At 42.8% G+C, this 19,171-nt stretch overlaps 1 protein-coding gene across 3 annotated transcripts in view; it reads left to right on the top strand.

Moving 5' to 3' along the window:
- The first annotated feature begins 10,719 nt into the window (after positions 1-10,719).
- The window catches only part of STYK1 (serine/threonine/tyrosine kinase 1), a 50,172-nt gene continuing 41,720 nt past the window's right edge, over positions 10,720-19,171 (top strand). The window contains exon 1 of one of the 3 annotated variants that reach the window (XM_043882509.1): positions 10,720-11,098. The gene's annotated coding sequence lies outside the window, so the exon portion shown is untranslated. Of the gene's footprint in view, positions 11,099-11,425; positions 11,446-19,171 lie in introns of those variants that run through there. The other 2 variants (XM_043882504.1, XM_043882506.1) reach the window with 2 other exon arrangements.

Here is a 19,171-nt window from a genome sequence, read left to right as displayed (position 1 = left end):
TATAACTGGAGTATGTTTTTCTATCTGAGCACATGTTTTTGTTTTTTTTTTCCTTTCTTCATTCACTGAATAGTAAGCTCAAAGCCAAGTGTACAGGTAAATTTGTGCTCTTTAGTAAATGTAGCGGCCTGAGCTGAGAGCAGACGAAGTGGGATTCTTTTTGGAATGAACAGATTCACGTGTGAACTCGGCACTAGGCTTGTCTGGTGCTCTCAGCTCCTGAGTCGTCCTTGTTGAGGTGGTTGATGACATTTCAGTCAACAACTTCCTTTAAATTATTGAAGGGGTTAGTAGTGCTAACATCTTTGAACTTCTAACTGAAACGGCTTTCCACACCAACTGCTGTGTCCTAGTTGTCTGCCTGTGTCTTTCCGAAAAGAGGAAGGGGGCCTCTTTGCAGCCTTCCTACAAATTTCTTCCCCCAGGGAGTAGATGGCGCCCCCAAGTGGAGACACACTGCGGCACTACAGTACGTGTCAATTCTATGTAGTCACTTCTCAGATCTGCTGTACCTATCAAATGATTTATTCCCTAAATCAAGTACCTCCTGAGTCTGGGTTTGAGTCAAGCACTGTTCTAGAGGCACAAACCCACAAAAGACCCCCTGAGTTTGTGTGTGAGTGAAGTCTTCTGTTACTGGGTACTGAAAGTTCCGAAAAACTGCAGTTATAAGCACTTTATCATTCTAACACCCTTACCTCTAAACACCATCCATCAGGGTTATAGCTATTCTAGAAAAAAAAAAAAGTAACAAGAAGTGCAAAGAATTGGAGAAAAAAGTCTAAACTTCAGTAGTGTGTATAACTACAACCCTAAAACACACTGGTTGGAGGTACAGAAGACAATACAAACTGGATGTGATATAAGGATGGGCCTACATTGTTTTACAGCACAAAATCAGGGAGTTGAATTTCTTTGCCAAGAGATACGTGGTGCCTGGGTGGAAGCACAGCTAGAAATTAATCAAAGGCTGTCATACCGCAATTAACAAACTATGATTGGTATTAACTTGAAGCTCCAGAGTTTTGCCTGTTTGAAACAGCACTGACTGGGAAAGTAGCCTACCCAACTCAAAATATTTGAGTGCCCGCTCTGTGCCGAGTGATACCAGATCTCTTCACATCACAAATGAACTGCATCCCCATCATTGAGGTTCCTGGGCTTATTGCATAGATGCGGTTTTCAAAAGTACTTTTCCCCTTAGGGGAGTGAAGAGATGTATTTGTAAAGACTAATATTTAGAGATTTTGAAGTAATAACATTCTCTGAATCTTAGAATTTCACACATTAAATCCCAGAGGAGTACTTGGTTGTGGTTGAAAAGAGGAAAACATCTCTTAACTTTGTGTGTTAGTCGCTCAGTCTTGTCTGACTCTGTGACCCCATGGACTGTAGCCCACCAGGCTCTTCTGTCTACGGAATTCTCCAGGCAAGAATACTGGAGTGGGTTGCCGTTTCCTTCTCCAGGGGATCTTTCCGACCCAAGGATCGAACCCAGGTCTCCTGCACTTCAGGCAGGTTCTTTACCATCTGAGCCACCAGCAAAGTCTCTGAATCTTAGAACTGACACTCTAAATCCCAGAGTAGTACTTGGTTGTGGTTGAAAAGAGGAAAACATCTCTTAACTTTACAGGAATGACTATATATATAAAATCATTGTATATAGGCATCATATATTTATGTAATAGGTAATATATATGTATATATAGGCATCAGTGTCTTACTTAATAGGAAATGTCTAAAAAGGAAGCAGGAGCTGATAGAAATCTCTGAAAACGGGGTAATCTTGCCAGAGGAAGTGGTAAAGACTTTTTCACCTTTGTGATTTCCTTAGGGTGAAAGTATTTCATTTTAGCTGATAAGCTAGTTCCAGAATCATCCTGATTTTGGGGATGGGGGATAGGAAGCTCTAAGGGAGCTGAAACCCGCGTGGGTAACGTGAGCTCTCCCCCCGCTCCTGTAGTGTGGGCAGTGTTCCTTTAAGAAGGGTATGACGTAGAAACATGTAATGATGTGGAAGCCTGAGATGAAAAATGGCATTAACATGTCTGCATTCCTCAGGGTAGTTAATTCAGGCCGCTGTAACACACCATCTTACATTCCAGTGGCTTACTACAACACATTTTCTTCTTAAGGATGAGTTTGAGTGGGTGGCTCCCCTGGACAATTTTCTTCCCAGTGGCTTTTTTACCACCTGAACCACAAGGGAAGCCCTTCCCAGTGGCTCCTTAAAGGAATAACATCTCTTCCTGTGCTATGGGTCTGCTGTCCTTAATACCTAGTTTCAACTTGTCCTGCTATCAGCCAGCCAGTAGATGGAACAGTCTTCACTGTTCTGAAGAATTAAAAGGAAGGTCAGTAAAAATAAGATACTAGTGAAGGGGCAGGGGCTCCACGCAATCAAGCACAAATTTTGGCAGAGGGTTGCTGCTAATCAGCAGCAAATGTCTCAAATGATTTTAGCACTTTTCTAGATAACAGAAGATGCAAGAAACTGGGCTCATAAAATCATCTGAAAATATCTAACTATGTGAGTCCTGTTTGCTAGTTTTTCCCAGAACATGGAGAGCCTCATTCCTGGTGTCCACCCTGGACTCCTTTCAGGTGTGTGGAAGGTCAGGGGACTGCTGTGGTCAGGGGCTTCATCCTTGTAGAGCCAGATGGTGAGTGACAGTTTTTGGTTGGCAACATCTACTGTTCTTTCAGGGCTTCCCAGGTGGCTCAGTGGTAAAGAATCTGTCTGCCAATATAGGAGATGCAGATTTGATCCCTGGGTCAGGAAGATCCCCTGGAGGATAAAACGGCAACCCGCTCAAGTGTTTTTGCCTGTAAAGTCCCATGGATAGAGAAGCCTGGTGGGCTAGTCCCTGGGGTCGCAAGGAGTTGGACATGACCGAGCGACTGAGCGTGCACCCATCGTTCTTTCAATGCCTGTGTATGTTAGTCGTGTCCGACTCTCTGCTACCCCATGGACTATATAGACTGCCAGGTTTCTCTGTCCATGGAATTATCCAGGCAAGGATACCAGAGTGGGTCACCATTTCCCCCTCCAGGGGATCTTCTTGACCCAGGGATTGAACCCAGGTCTTCTGCATTGCAGGTGGATGCTTTACCGACTGAACTACTAGGGAAGCCCTTCTTCCAATGCCCAAGACACTTCATTTAGGTGTGAGGCATCGCCACAGCGAGTCTCTTGTGAACTCTGTTTATAGCTTCCATCAACATTGTTCTGCTTTCATGTGCCATGCAAATCTTCTCCATAAGCCTCAGGGCCTGCGAAGCTGTGTACTATCCCCTGCTGCCCTCCTATGGTGAAGAAGGATTGTTTTCAGATAAAGTTGGAAGAATCCATTTGCCTCACTTTTCTGTTAACTTCCCCTAAAACAGCTCTAAAGCAATGTTTGGAGCAATGTCTAGCAGTGTCTTAGGTAGACACAAGGTCTATGGTAGCATTTTTACCTTTGGTTTCTTTTTTTTTCCTGTTTTGTAAAATAACTATACAGTCATATTCACAGTTGCCTTTCCTTTGGCTAAGGTATTAGTTGTGAGGTCTTGGCCAAAGGACACAGACACAGGACTGAACATGGATCTATTTTCATTGGACAAAGCCTTCTTGCTCCCTGTCTCATGTAAATAGATTTCAGGAGGTCCATCCCACCAGTCTTCAAACTGGAATTCCTCAGTCATAGAATCAGACAAAATACACTAAATAACATGTGCTTGAGTGCTGTTATAGGTATTTAGAGGATCTTGTGAAGATTTGTGTGGACTAAACTACAGAATGAAGAAGCCCCTGGTGTATATTTCAGTGTGACTTCCCGTTGTTCAATACTTCAGTTCAGCCACTCAGTCGTGTCTGACTCTTTGCAACCCCATGGACTGCAGCATGCCAGGCTTCCCTGTCCATTACCAACTTCCGGAGCTTGCTCAAGCTCATGTCGATTGAGTCAATCATGCCATCCAAACATCTCATCCTCAGTCATCCCCTTCTCTTCCTGCCTTCAGTCTTGCCCAGCATCAGGGTCTTCTCCAGTGAGTCAGTTCTTTGCATCAAATGGCCAAAGTATTGGAGCTTCAGCTTCAGCCTCAGTCCTTCCAATGAATATTCAGGACTGATTTCCTTTAGGATTGACTGGTTGGATCTCCTTGAAGTTGAAGGGACTTTTTTTTTTTTTTTTCATTTATTTTTATTAGTTGGAGGCTAATTACTTTACAATATTGTAGTGGTTTTTGTCATACATTGACATGAATCAGCCATGGATTTACATGTATTCCCCATCCCGATCCCCCCTCCCACCTCCCTCTCCACCCGATTCCTCTGGGTCTTCCCAGTGTACCAGGCCCGAGCACTTGTCTCATGTGTCCAGCCTGGGCTGGTGATCTGTTTCACCCTAGATAATATACATGTTTCGATGCTGTTCTCTTGAAATATCCCACCCTCATCTTCACCCACAGAGCCGCTATGGAGAACAGTGTGGAGATTTCTTAAAAAACTGGGAATAGAACTGCCATATGACCCAGCAATCCCACTTCTGGGCAAACACACTGAGGAAACCAGATCTGAAAGAGTCACGTGCACCCCAATGTTCATTGAGGCACTGTTTATAATTGCCAGGACATGGAAGCAACCTAGATGCCCATCAGCAGATGAATGGATAAGGAAGCTGTGGTACATATACACCATGGAATATTACTCAGCCATTAAAAAGAATTCATTTGAATCAGTTCTAATGAGATGGATGAAACTGGAGCCCATTATACAAGGTGAAGTAAGCCAGAAAGATAAAGAGCAATACAGTATACTAATGCATATATATGGAATTTAGAAAGATGGTAACGATAACCCTATATGCAAAACAGAAAAAGAGACACAGATATACGAAGGGACTCTTAAGAGTCTTCTCCAATATCACAGTTCAAAAGTACCAATTCTTCGGCACTCAGCTTTCTTTATGGTCCAACTCTCACATCCATATATGACTATCGGAAAAACCATGGTTTTGACTAGACAGACCTTTGTTGGCAAAGTAATGTCTCTGCTTTTTTTTTTTTTTTTTTTTTTATGTCTCTGCTTTTTAATATGCTATCTAGATTGGTCACAGCTTTTCTTCGAAGGAGAAAGTGTCTCTTAATTTTATGAATGCAGCCACCATCTGCAGTGATTTTGGAGCCCAACAAAATAAAGTCTGTCACTGTTTTCATTGTTTCCCCATCTATTTGCCATGAAGTGGTGGGACCAGATGCAATGGTCTTGGTTTTTTGAATACCGAGTTTTAAGCCAGCTTTTTCACTCTCCTCTTTCACTTTCATCAAGAGGCTCTTTAGTTCTTCTTCACTTTCTGCCATAAGGGTGGTATTATCTGCATATCTGAGGTTATTGATATTTCTCCCAGCAATCCTGATTCCAGCTTATGCTTCATCCAGCCCTGCATTTCACATGATGTACTCTGCATATAAGTTAAATAAGCAGGGTGACAATATACAGCCTTGATGTACTCCTTTCCCAATTTGGAACGAGTCTGTTGTTCCATGTCTGGTTGTAACTGTTGCTTCCTGACCTGCATACAGATTGCTCAGGAGGCAGGTCAGGTGGTCTGGTATTCCCATCTCCTTCAGAATTTTCCACAGTTTATTGTGATCCACACAGTCAAAGGCTTTGGTGTAGTCAATAAAGCAGAAGTAGATGTTTTTCTGGAACTCTTGCTTTTTCAATGATCCAATGGACGTTGGCAATGTGATCTCTGGTTCCTCTGCCTTTTCTAAATCCAGCTTGAACATCTGGAAGTTCTCAGTTCACATACTGTTGAAGCCTGGCTTGGAGAATTTTGAGCATTACTTTACTAGCGTGTGAGATGAGTGCAATTGTGAAGTAATTTGAATGTTCTTTGGCATTGCCTTTCTTTGGGATTGGAATGAAAACTCACCTTTTCCAGTCCTGTGGCCACTGCTGAGTTGTCCAAATTTGCTGGCATATTGAATGCAGCACTTTCAGAGCATCATCTTTTAGGATTTGAAATAGCTTACTGGAATTTCATTACTTCCACTAGCTTTGTTCGTAGTGATACTTCCTAAGGCCCACTTGACTTCACATTCCAGGATGTCTGGCTCTAGTTGAGTGATCACACCATCGTGGTTATCTGGGTCATGAAGATCTTTTTTGTATAGTTCTTCTGTATAGTCTTACCACCTCTTCTTAATATCTTCTGCTTCTGTTAGGTCCCTACCATTTCTGTCCTTTATTGTGCTCATCTTTGCATGAAATGTTCCCTTGGTATCAATAATTTTCTTGAAGAGCTCTCTAGTCTTTCCCATTCTATTATTTTTCTCTATTTCTTTGCATTGGCCACTGAGGAAGGCTTTCTTATCTCTCCTTGCTGTTCTTTGGAATTCTGCATTCAGATGGGTATTCTTTTCTCAGTTGTTTGTAAGGCCTCCTCAGACAACCATTTTGTCTTTTTGCATTTCTTTCTCTTGGGGATGGTCTTGATATCTGCCTCCTGTCACAAATGTCACAAACCTCTGTCCATAGTTCTTCAGGCACTCTGTCTATCAAATCTCATCCCTTGAATCTATTTGTCACTTGCACTGTATAATCATAAGGGATTTGATTTAGGTCATAACTGAGTAGTCTAGTGATTTTCCCTACTTTCTTCAATTTAAGTCTGAATTTAGCAATAAGGAGGTCATGATCAGAGCCACAGTCAGCTCTCGGTCTTGTTTTTGCTGACTGTATAGAGCTTCTCCATTGTCAGCTGCAAAGCATATAAGCAATATGATTTCAGTATTGACCATCTGGTGATGTCCATGTGTAGAGTCGTCTCTTGTGTTGTTGGAAGAGGGTGTTTGCTATTACCAGTGTGTTCTCTTGGCAAAAGTGTTAGTCTTTGCCCCGCTTCATTTTGTACTCCAAGGCCAAACTTACCTGTTACTATAAGTATCTCTTGATTTCCTACTTTTGCATTCCAGTCCCCTATGCTGAAAAGGACATCTTTTTTTGGTGTTAGTTTTAGAAAGTCTTCTAGGTACTTCATAGAATCATTCAACTTCAGCTTCTTCAGCATTAGTGGTTGGGACATAGACTTGAATTACTGTGATATTGAATGGTTTGTCTTGGGAATGAATAGAAATCATTCTGTCATTTTTGAGATTGCACCCAAATACTGCATTTCAGACTGTTTTGTTGACTATGACGGCTACTCCATTTCTTCTAAGTGATTCTTGCCTACAGTAGTACATAAATGGTCATCTGAATTAAATCCATTCCAGTCCATTTTAGTTCACTGATTTCTAAAATGTCGATGTTCACTCTTGCCATCTCCTGTTTGACCACTTTCAATTTACCATGATTCGTGGACCTAACATTCCAGGTTCCTATGCACTACTGTTCTTTACAGCATCAGACTGTATTTCCATCACCACTCACATCCACAACTGGGCATTGTGTTCACTCTGGCTCTGTCTCTTCATTCTTTCTGGAGTTATTTCTCCACTCTTCTCCAGTAGCATATGGGACACCTACCAACCTGGGGAGTTCATCTTTCAGTGTCATATCTTTTTGCCTTTTCATACTGTTCATGGGGTTCTCAAGGCAAGAACACTAAAGTGATTTTCCACTCCTTTCTCCAGTGGACCATGTTTTGTCAGAACTCTCCACCATGACCCATCCATCTTGGGTGGCCCTACATGGCATAGCTCATAGTTTCATTGAGATAGACAAGGCTGTGGTCCATGTGATCAGTTTGGTTAGTTTTCTGTGATTGTGGTTTTCATTCTGTCTGCCCTCTGATGGAGAAGGATAAGAGACTTATAGAAGTGTCCTGATGGGAAAGACTGACTTTGGGGGAAACTGGGTCTTGTTCTGAAGGGCAGGGTCTTACCAGTAAATCTTTAGTGTTATTTTCTCTTGATGGGAGGGGCTGTGTTTCCCCTCTCTTGTTTGGCCTGAGGCCAAACTATGGTAGTGGTAATGAGGATAATGTCGACCTTCAAAAGGACTTTTCATGCACTGTTGTATTCAGTGCCTTTGACCCTGCAGCAGGCCACTGTCGACTCACACCTCTGCTGGAGACTCCTGGACACTCACAGGCAAGTCTGGCTCGGCCTCTTGTGTGGACACTGTTCCTTTCTCCTGGCTCCTGGTGGGCACAAGATTTTGTCTGTGCCATCCAAGAGTCTGTGTCCCCAGTCCTGTGAAGTTCTGTAATCAAATCCCACTGGCCTCCAACATCATATTACCTGGGGCTTCTCAGTCCCTTTGGCAGATCCCCAGGTTGGGAAATCTGTTGTTGGTCCTAGAGCTTTCTCAACAGTGTAAGAATTTATTTTGTGTAATTGTTCTGCAGCTTGTGGGTTGTCTGCTCAGTGGCTCTATGTTGGGGGCTAATGGTGACCTCCTCCAAGAGGCCTTATGCCACACACTGTGTGACCCAAGTCTGCTGCAGCCAGAGCCCCTGTCTCCACAGCAGGCCACCGCTGACCCACGTCTCCGCAGGGACAAACACTCAAAGGTCTGGCTCAGTCTCTGTGGGATCCCTGGGTCCTGGTGTGCACAAGGTTTTGTTTGAGCCCTCTGAGCATCTCTGGCAGGTATGGGGTTTGATTCTAAATGTGATTTCATCCCTTCTACCCTCTTGGTGGGCATCTCCTTTGTCCTTGGACGTGGGGTATCTTTTTTTGGTGGGATCCAACATTTTCCTGTCGATGCATGTTCAGCAGCGAGTTGCAACTTTGCAGTTCTCGCAGGAGAAGATGAGTGCACGTCCTTCTTTTCTTTAATATGACAAAACTTTTTATCAATTAAGGTAGAATTTAACTTAAAATCAAACCCAGGTCTCCCGCATTACAGGTGGATTCTTTGCCAGCTGAGCCACCAGGGAAGCCCAAGAATACTGGAGTGGATAGACCTACCCTTCTCCAGAAGATCTTGCTGACCCAGGAATCGAACTGAGGTCTCCTTCATTGCAGGCAGATTCTTTACCAGCTGAGCTACCAGGGAAGCCTGTTCAATACTTAACACTCAATAAATGCTGGCAGAGCAGAAAATGGGCATTCAATAAATGCTAATTGGGATTTCCCTGGTGGTATAGTGGATAAGAATCCGCCTGCCAATGCAGGGGACTGTTCAATCCCTGGTGTGGGATCCCACATGCCTCGGAGCAACAGAATCGGTGGGCCACAGCTACTGAAGCCTGCATGCCTAGAGTCTGCTTTGCCACAAGAGAAGCCACTGCCATGAGAAGCCCATCCACCCCAAAAAGGAGTGGCCCCCACTTACCGCAACTGGAGAAAGTCTGCATGCAGCAACGAAGGCCCAGGGCAGCCAAAAATAAATAAATCAGTGTATTTTAAGCTGATTGAATTAAGGGTGAGGTAGAAATAACCATCTGGTAAGGATGGATGAACTGAAGATTGCTGAAAATGAATAAGAGGGCCATAACTGTGAGTCAGAGGTAATAATGGAAATTATAAGAGAATGAACACTTGGAGAGAAGAGCAAAATAAGAATGATCCAGTCACCTTATTCACATGTAAATGTGTGGAACCAATCACACATGGATACCTCCTGCTTATATCTTTTGTTTAATGAGGATTTTCTATTTAGTATGTATGTTGGTGTTTCCATGTCTGAGCATTATTATTTCCAGAGTTCTCTCTATCTCAGAAAATTTAAAAATTCACCATTTATTGAATTGTTCATTAAGATTAGAGTATACATTTTTTAATCCCCTTTTGTTCTATCTATATATATTTAAAATTTTTTCTAGGTCTTAGAGGTTATAACTTTTGTGACTATGGTGACTCCTTTACAAAAAGGAGATATTTAAACAAAATTCTGTGTATCAGAATGGGTATTCAGCAAGATACGCAGGTGTTGCAGGAATTACAAAAATGAGTATGCCACGGTCTCCACTTTGAGGAGATCAGGGTCCATGGGGAAGCTGAGTAGAAAAGGCCATATAACATAAAGCTCAGATTTGTTCATTTGGCTTTTATTCATCAGATATGACATAAAGGATGGGAAGAAAATTTGACTGATGAGACGTCATTCTTTCATTTTTTTAAATTGAGGTAAAATTCACATAACATAAAATTAACCACCAACCATTCTTAAATGTACACTTCAGTGGCATGCAGTACAGTTCTTCCTATTTTAAAAGACCTCTGAAGGAAATAAAACTATCAATAGCAAAGACTCCAGAGAACTGAAGTACCCCAGTCTTCAAATGCTCGACTTCACACGGTACCCAAATTCTTTCTAAGGATTCCCAGTTTCTGCTTGGTTTGCTAACAATGCTGAGCAAGTAAGCCATCTATACACAATGTGACCTATATTTCTTGAGTAGAACGTGTATTCGGTGCTAGTATCAAGTTTGGAGTTCTCCCAGCTGAGTATATTCTTCAGGGTCTCCTATGATTGTAAATTCCTTGTGGGCCAGTAACCTAAGTAGGTTGCTCATCACTGTATCCCTAGAGGAGAACCCAGCCATAGATTATTTTAAAAGCATTTGTGAATGATTGATTACTTACTCCTGAGATTTTTATGTTCAATTGTTCCCTGTCTATTGCCTCATGGTCAGTATTAACTGGTGCACTCAGTAAAGGTTTGGGGTTGCGATTGTCCCGGAGATCAAGGTCAAATCCTGGCCATTTTGAGTACCGAAGAAGGCAACTGTTATTGAGTCGCACAGAAGGTGGCGCTATTGCGCGTTATCGTGACTACATTTTCACCTGGACAGGCAGGTCTTCTATACCTGACCGTCCAGCAATCGCTTGAGAAGGAAATGAATAGGTTGATCAGCAACAATCCAGCTTTTACAGTTTCGGCAGAGGTTTCCTGCTGGTTCAGGTGTGGTGAGGCCCGGAAACCTCAGTGCCCACAGACTTTTCCTCTTGTGGGGAGCCCGCCCAAACTCCATCCTTTGCCCGCGGCCACGCCCTACGGTGGGAAGGAGGGACTGAAAAGCACTTCCTTGGGGCCGGCACTACTTGCCCTACCCAAAACGAGTTGTTGTTTGTTTTTTTTTTTTTCCCTTCCCTGGCTGAGCCAGTTTCCTCTGAAATACAGAGTGACCGGAGGAGGAACCGGAGGAGGGACAAGGTAGTGGAAACGGTTTGGGGGTATGAAGGGTGAGAGGAGGATGGTAGTGATGCAGTCAGGGGTGGACTTCGCTGTTTTGGGAAGAAAAAGAGGGAGGCGGCCGAAAGGGGGATGGCTGTGAGTGGCTGTTTGTATTTTGTGTGAACAAACAGCAATCACCAGGTGAATGAATCTGTACTTCTTCGGAACAGGCATCTCGCGGGTTTTGGCTTCTGTCTTTTTTTAAGACAGAATTTTGGCGATTTTCAGCAATTTGGGCAAGGAGAGAGACAGCCAGAAAGCGAAGGGATGAGGGGTCTCTGTGTATTCCTGGAGAGGAAGCCATCCAGAGAGGGGAGATAGAAACAGTTAAGTACAGGAATTACTTGTCAAAGGCCAGTAAGGTCGTTCAGCCCGCCTTTGGGCTCAGCTCAGGTCCTCTTCTGCTAAGCACAATTAAGAATGGTAATTATCTCTTGGAGTTGTTGTGATATTTAAATGAGATAATACCTGTAATTATGCTTAAAAATTGTATAGTGTGATATGCTATTCTTTGTTTACCGGAATTTCGGTTTTCTTCTTAATTTGTTTTCTCTTTTTCTTTGTATTGAAGTGTAGTTGATTTAAAGTACTGTATTAGTATCAGATGTGCAGCATAGTGATTGATTTTTTTATAGTATTTTTATAGGTTTCAATTACCTCATTAAAAGTTATTACAAAATAATGGCTATAATTCCCTGTGCCGTGCAGTATGCTTGTCTATTTTATACTGACTAGTTTGTGTCTCTTAATCCTCTACTCCTGTCTTGACCTTTCTCCCTTCTCTTTCCCCACTGGTAACTACTAGTTTGTTTTCATATCTGTGGGTCTGTTTTGTTTTGCTATATACATTCATTTGTTGTATTTTTTATATTCCACAAGTAAGTGTGAATACAGTATTTGTATTTGTCTGACTTATTTCACTGCATAATATTCTCTAGGTTCATCTATGTTGCTGCAAATGGCAGAATTTCATTCTTTTTTATGGCTTAGCAATACTGAGTAAAATTACTCAGCTATATATCTCTGTGTGTGTGTGTGTATTTATTTATTTATACCATGTCTTTTTTATCCACTTATCTGTTAATTGCCACTTGGGTTGCTTCTATTGCAATATACTTTGTATATTGTACTTAATGCTGCCTTGAACATTGGGGTACACGAATCTTTTCAAATTAGTGTGTTTGTGTTTCCAGATAGACACCCAGGAGTGGAACTGCTGGGTAATATGGTGGTTCTAGGGCTTGCCAGGTCTCTCAGTGGTAAAGAATCCACCTGCAAATGGAGAGGTAGGTTTGATCCCTGGATTGGGAAGATCCCCTGGAGAAAGAAATGGAAATCCATTCCACTGTTCTTGCCTGGGAAATCCCATGGACAGAGGGGCCTGGTGGGCTGCAGTTCATGGGGTCACAAAATAGTCAGACATGACTCAGAGACTAAACAGCAAGAGTGTCAGTCTATGTTTAGTTTTTTGAGGAACATCCATATTGTTTCCATAGCAGCTACACCAATTTTTGTTTCTGCCAAGGGTGTACAAGAGTTCCCTTTTTTCTACATCCTTTCCAACATTTGTTATTTACAGCCATTCTGACAAGTGTGCGGTTATAATGATTTTGATTTGCATTTTCCTGCTGATTAGTGTTGTTGGGCATCTTTTCATGTGCCTCTTAGCAATCTGTATGTCTTTGGGAAAATGTCTACTTAGGTCTTCTGACCATTTTTTGATAGGTTACTTTTTAATATTGAGTTATGTGAACTGTTTGTATATTTTGGATATTATTAAGCCTTTGTTAGCTGTATCATTTTTAGACATTTTCTTCCATTCCGTACATTGTCTTTTTGTTTTTTGGTGCTTCCTTTGCTGTGCAAAAGCCTCTAAGTTCAATTAAGTTCCATTTTTTTTTTGCTTTGATTTCTTTTTTTATTTTTATTTTTGCTTTTATTTCCTTTGTCTTAGGAGAATGATACAAGATAATATCATCATAATTTGTGTCAAAGAGTGTTCTACTTATGTTCTCTTTTAGAAGTTTTATGATTTCAGGTCTTACATTTTGGTCTTTAAACCATTCTGAATTTATTCTTGCGTGAGGAAATGTTCTGATCTCACTGCTTAAAGTTGTTGTTATTCAGTGTCTGATTCTTTGTAACCCCCATGGGCTGCAGCAGGCCAGGCCTTCTCATCCCTCACTGTCTCCCACAGTTTGACCAAGTTCATGCCCGCTGAGTCAACGATACCGTACTATTTTGATTACTATAGATTTGCTGTCTAGTCTAAAGTCAGGAAGAGTGATTCTTCCAGGTCTGTTCTTCTTTCTCAAGATTGGTTATTTGGGCTCTTTTGTGTTTCTATAACAATTCCTTAACTATTTGTTCTACTTCCATGAAGAATGATTTGATGGCATCACTGATCAATGGACATGAACCTGGGAAAACTCCAGGAGATGATGAGGCACAAGGAGGCCTGGTGTGCTGTAGTCCCTGGGGTCACAAAGAGTGGGACATGACTTGGTGAACAACAATTGTAAAAAATGCCATTGATATTTTGGCAGAGATTGTATTGAATCTGTAAATTGCCTTGGTTAGTATGGTAATTTTAACAATATAAATTCTTCCAATTCAGGAACATGATATAGCTTTTCATCTGTTTGTGTCATCTTCAGTTTCCTTCATCAGCATCTTATAGTTTTTGGAGTACATTTCTTTTGTCTCCTTAGACAGGTTTATTCCTAGGTGTTTTATTCTTTTTGAAATGATTATAAATGAGTTTTGATCCCCTTCCCTCTCTCTTCTCTCTCTGGAAGCCCTTTAATGCAAATATTGTTGCACTTAATCTTATCCAAGAGACCTCTTAGGTTGATTTTATTTTTTTAAATTTTCTTCCCTTTTTGCTTTTATGATGGAGTGATTTCCATTATTCTATCTTACAGATCACTTATGCATTCTTCCTTACCACTTAATCTGCTATTTATTCTTTCTACTGTGCTTTTTGTTATTGAATTCTCCATTTTTTAGAGGTTTTAAAAGTATTTTCTAGTTAAAATTCTCACTGTGTTCATTTATTCCCTTTCCTAATTTAGTTAACATTCTTATTACTAATGCTTTGAATTCTTTCCCTGGTAATTGCCTACTTCTTTTTTTTTTTTTTTTCAGAGTATTTTTCTTGCTGTTTCAGTTGAGAGCAGTTCCTCTGCCTTTTTGTTTTTTTTTTGGTTTGACTTTCTCTGACCTAAATTCAGGTGAAACAGTTACCTCTGCAGTCTTAAAGGGGTGTTCTTGTGTGGGAGCATTTCTGTGTAGACTATGCCCTATGCCTTTGGTGGGAGAACTGGATTTAGTGTGGATGTAATCACATCTTTCCTCCGGGTGTGCTGGAAGCTGCCATCCTGAGAAGAGGTCAGGCTGGACATGGAGGGTATGTCCATGAGGTATGAGGGGGCACTTCCCCTCCTCCCAGTGGCCATCACTGCTCTATTGTGGATAAGGACTGATTCCAAGTTGCTGAAGCCGAAGCCCTGAGGGCTGGGCCAAGCTGGCTCTCTTTCCTTTTGTTTATTTTCTAAATGTTATTTATTTATGTATTTCGGCTGTGCTGTCCCTCTGTTGCCTCTCAGGCTTTTCTCTGGTTGCAGCGAGCAGGGCTAGGCTTCGCTGTGGTGTTTGGGCTTCTCATTGCGGTGCTTCTCTCATTGAAGAGCAAGGGCTCTAGGGCGCTTGGGCTTCAGTAGTTGCGGCTCGTGAGCTCAGTCACTGGGGCTGCCGGGCTCTAATCACAGGCTCCGCAGAGGTGGCACATGGGCTTAGTTGCTCCACAACATGTGGTATCTTCCTGGACCAGGGACTGAACCCGTGTCTCCTGCATTGGCAGGTGGATTCTTTACCGCTGAGCCACTAGGGAAGCCCCTGTTTCCTGTGAGTGTGTGTTTTCCCCTCTCTTTTTTCTGGGACCCTTGTCCTCCAGGGAGTAGTGCTGAAGCAAGGGGATCCATGGGGTCTGTCCACTCATTCCAGTCAAGGACAGAGATCCGAATTGTCTCTGGTGTGCTGCCTGGGCCGATGCCTGCAGTCCTTTCCCTCATTCTGCTCAGATGTAGCTTTGGGTTAAAGTCCCTTTGTCCCTCACGGCTGATACTGCCCCTCCCTGTTGTGGAGCGTCACCTCAGGGCAGGCAGGGCTCACAGGAACCTGAGGTATTTACTGGGGAGTGAGCTGGGGCGGGGGCTTCCCTGGTGGCTCAGTGGTAAAGAATCCGCCTGCAATGCAGGAGCCTCAGGCTCGATCCCTGAGTTGGGAAGATCCGCTGGAGGAGGGCATAGCAACCCACTCCAGTGTTCTTGCCTGGAGAATCCCATGGACAGAAGAACCTGGCAGGCTCAGTCCCTGGGGTCACGAAGAGTCGGACGTGACTGAAATGACTTGGAGGGCAGGCAGGAGCTGTGGTGGGTTGGCCACCTCAAAGATCTGGGCTGCTTCTGAGGTACTGTTGAATAAGCTCTGACAATGGCTCCTGCTGCCTCACCCAGGCTCTGCCCCACCCAGGTCACCTCTGAGTTTCCCACAGCTGAACTTGCCTCCTGGTCATGGCCACCCATATCTAGTGTCACGCTATGACCCAGGGTAAATGGTGGCTGGCTCGTTCTCTCTGCTTCAGCTGGGGCATGCACCCAGGCTATCTCGGGAAAATTGGGGCCACTGCACCTCCACTCCACCTGTGGGGGCAGGCCAGCACATGTGCATGCCTCATGAGTAAGTCCAGGTTCCTCACTGCTCTCCTGTTAGTCCTGGTGGTCTTCCCACATGCCAAGGGGACTCATCTTCCCCACAGAAGACCCCAGGACTGGGGTGCCCATATGTGGCTTGAACTGCCCACTCCCCAGCATGGCTGTCCACCCGTGTGATCTTCCTTTTCCTCCCAAGTCCTGATCTGATCACTTTTCCTCTCTTCTTACTGGATTAAGTGTGATTCTTTCTTATAGCCTTGGTTGTGCAGGAACTTGGTTTCTGTCAGTCTCTAGTTTTCAGTGAGAATTGTTCCATATGTAGATGAATCTTAGATGTGTTCATAGGGGAGGTGCTCTCCACTTTCTCCTACTCCACCATCTTGATGCCATCTCTTTCTTCCCTTTTGCTGTTTTTTTTTTTTTTTTTTTTTTTAAGATTTTTAAAGATATGGACCATATGTTTAAGTCTTTATTGAGTTTGTTATAATATTGCTTCTGCTTTATGTTTTGACTTTTTGGCCTCGAGGCATGTGGGAGCTTAGTCTCCTGACCAGGGATTGAACACACACCCAATGCATTAGAAAGTGGATTCTTAACCACTGGGCCACCAGGGAAGTTCCTCTTCTTCTTAATTTGTTATTCCTTTTCATAAGTCCCTCAACCTTATTCCCATTTTGTCTCCTTTCTTACCTTTTTATTTCTGTGATTGTGGACTCTTGTTATGAATCCTCTCCTCCTCTGAGCTGTTCACAAATTTGAAACCAAGCTTTCTTCCCACTAGTTACTGACAGTTATTGGTAGTTGTGGTGATAAAGGCATTAAGCTACTGTAATGTGTAACAAACCCACACTGAAATTCACCTGGAAAAAGCCCTGTTTCCAATTGTTAGGGATAGAGCTAGGAGGAAAATAGCCAAAGTCCCCAAATTCTTGTTTTCATGAAGACTTCCATGCCTCTTCTAGCTCCCCACCAGGCTACCTCTCTGTGTCTGCTTCCAGGCTGTGCTAATGAAAGGGCTTGGGCTTCTCTGGTGGCTCAGTGGTAAAGAATCTGCCTGCAGCTCAGGAACCACCGGAGATGTGGGTCTGATCCCTGGGTCAGGAATATCCCTGGAAAGGGGCATGGCAACCCACTCCAGTATTCTTGCCTGGACAATCCCCATGGATAGAAGAGCCTGGCAGGCTACAGTCCATAGGGTCGAAAAGAGTCACACAGGACTGAAGCAACTTGGCATGCATGCACTCAGGCAATAAAAGGGCATAGAGAAGCTGAGTGGGCCATCAAGGGAATTACTATCTGGTTGGAAAGAAACTGGTGACTGTAGGCAAACTGATTAAGTACTGAATAAGTAGGGGAGGTATTCAGTCTTTGTATTAGCCTATCATCTGCAGAAAATAAAAGTAGAAGGGAATAAGTGTACACAAAGGAAAAGGAGATATCACACAGATACCTGTGTAGCGTGGAAAGAGTCTTGTGTAGAATGGAAGGAGTCCAAGGACCTGAAATCTGTTTTAAGCACTGGCACTCGTTTTGTGAGCCAAGAACAAGGTATTACGTCAGTGTGCTTTATTGTTTTATTGTGATTATTATCTTTCTGTCTTAGAAAATGAAGGGTTCAGATAGACTGGCAAATCTTGGGAGCTTCTTCGATTAAAAAAATTAGTCTTTTATTTTTGAATTTCTTGTAAGTTCTCTGAGTTTCCTAACCAGAATGACCATGAGGCGAATAGGTTAGAATTTAGCTGCAGAGACTGTCAGCTCTGGATAAGGAAAAGGAAGTGGGGATGAAGTGAAGGGGTTCCTATCCATGCTTTGACTTCAGCTCAATTTCCTAAAGTTACTGTTATGCTTCTAAGCTCAGGGGGTCTTCTCCACAACTTTCCCCTGCCTACAACTCCAGGTGAACTGGGCAATGTATACTCCAGCTATACCATGCTGTGAAAGTCACTTCTAAAGAGTGAGATTCCAGGAAACCAGGGTTTCCTTGATGCTCATGCTTTTTTTTACCCTCATCAGTCTAAGTTATATCTCAGATTTTAAGTATTAGGTTTGCCCCCTCCACATCTGCTGCTGCTGCTGCTGCTAAGTCGCTTCAGTCGTGTTTGACTCTGTGCCAACCTCACAGACGGCAGCCCACCAGGCTCTGCCGTCCCTGGGATTCTCCAAGCAAGAACACTGGAGTGGGGTGCCATTTCCTTCTCCAATGCATGAAAGTGAAAAGTGAAAGTGAAGTCGCTTAGTCGTGTCCAACCCTTAGCGACCGCATGGACTGCAGCCTACCAGGCTCCTCTGTCCAGGGGATTTTCCAGGCAAGAGAACTGGTGTGGGTTGCCATTGCCTTCTCCGCCACCACACCTAATCTGCACTTAATTTGTTTTCTAATTTATAATAATAACCCTTTCTGGCATTGAGGTAGCCAGTTGCCAACATAACTAATTATTTTTCTTCTTAATTAAAGTATAACTGACCTACAACACTATGTTAGTTCCAGGTGGACAAAATAGTAATTTGATAATTCTATGCATTTCAAAATGATCAATACAATAAGTCTAGTTATCATACAAAGTTATTACAATATTATTGACTATATTCTCCATGTTATATATTTCATCCACATGACTCATTTATTTTATAACAGGAAGTCTCACCTATTTCACCCATCACCTCATCCTCTTCCCCTTTGGCTACTACCTGTTTTTGTCTGTATCTGTGAGTATATTTCTGTTTTGCTAGGTTTAGTCATTTGCTTTCTTTTTTAGATTTCACATATAAGTGAAATCATATGGTATTTGTCTTTCTCTGTATGATTTATTTCACCTACCATGATACCTTCTATATCCATTAATGTTATCATAAATGGTAAGATTTCATTCTTTTCATGACAGAGTAATATTCCATTCTCTGTATCTATCTGTGTATCTATCTCACATATTCTTTATCCATCCACCTATTTAGGCCTTCCTTGATAGCTCAGTTGGTAAAGAATCCACCTGCAGTGCAGGAGACCCCAGTTCAATTCCTGGATCAGGAAGATCCACTGGAGAAGGGATAGGCTACCCACTCCAGTATTCTTGGGCTTTCCTTATAGCTCAGCTGGTAAAGAATCCACCTGCAATGCAGGAGACCTGGGTTCAATCCCTGGGTTGGGAAGATCCCCTGGAGAAGCGAAAGGCTACCCACCCCAGTATTTTGGCCTGGGAGAATCCATGAACTGTATAGTCTATGGGGTCACAAAGGGTCAGACAGGACTGAATGACTTTCACTTTCACTTCCATACACTATTTATGGACACTTAGGCTATTTCCATACCTTGGTTATTATGAACAATGTTGTAATT

Source organism: Cervus elaphus, chromosome 22 (genome assembly GCF_910594005.1).
Source record: "Cervus elaphus chromosome 22, mCerEla1.1, whole genome shotgun sequence".
Taxonomy (NCBI): domain Eukaryota; kingdom Metazoa; phylum Chordata; class Mammalia; order Artiodactyla; family Cervidae; genus Cervus; species Cervus elaphus.
The sequence above is the reverse complement of the archived record's forward strand: the minus strand, read 5'-3'. Positions and strand labels throughout refer to the sequence as shown.